This window comes from Penaeus monodon, chromosome 27, assembly GCF_015228065.2.
Source record: "Penaeus monodon isolate SGIC_2016 chromosome 27, NSTDA_Pmon_1, whole genome shotgun sequence".
In the NCBI taxonomy this organism is placed as follows: Eukaryota; Metazoa; Arthropoda; class Malacostraca; order Decapoda; family Penaeidae; genus Penaeus; species Penaeus monodon.
Genome location: NC_051412.1, coordinates 3317771 through 3318014, shown reverse-complemented (window position 1 = coordinate 3318014; position 244 = coordinate 3317771).

Genomic DNA, 244 nt, shown 5'->3' with positions numbered 1-244 from the left:
TGTGTGTATACAAATACGTCTCTGTTTTCGAACATTTTAAGAGGGCGCTCCAGTAATTTCTAACTAAATAAAACCACGCAGCAGGTAACAAGAAGTAGGAGGGCGCCAGGGTGGAGGGAAAAAGGATGTCCTGAGTGGGACTTGTTGGGCAGAGAGAGTGGGAGGTGAGTGGGGTAGGAGGAGAGGTAGGCACATTGGTAGAATACTGAGCGCCCTCTAGTGTTGCTGCATTATAGTCCCCACC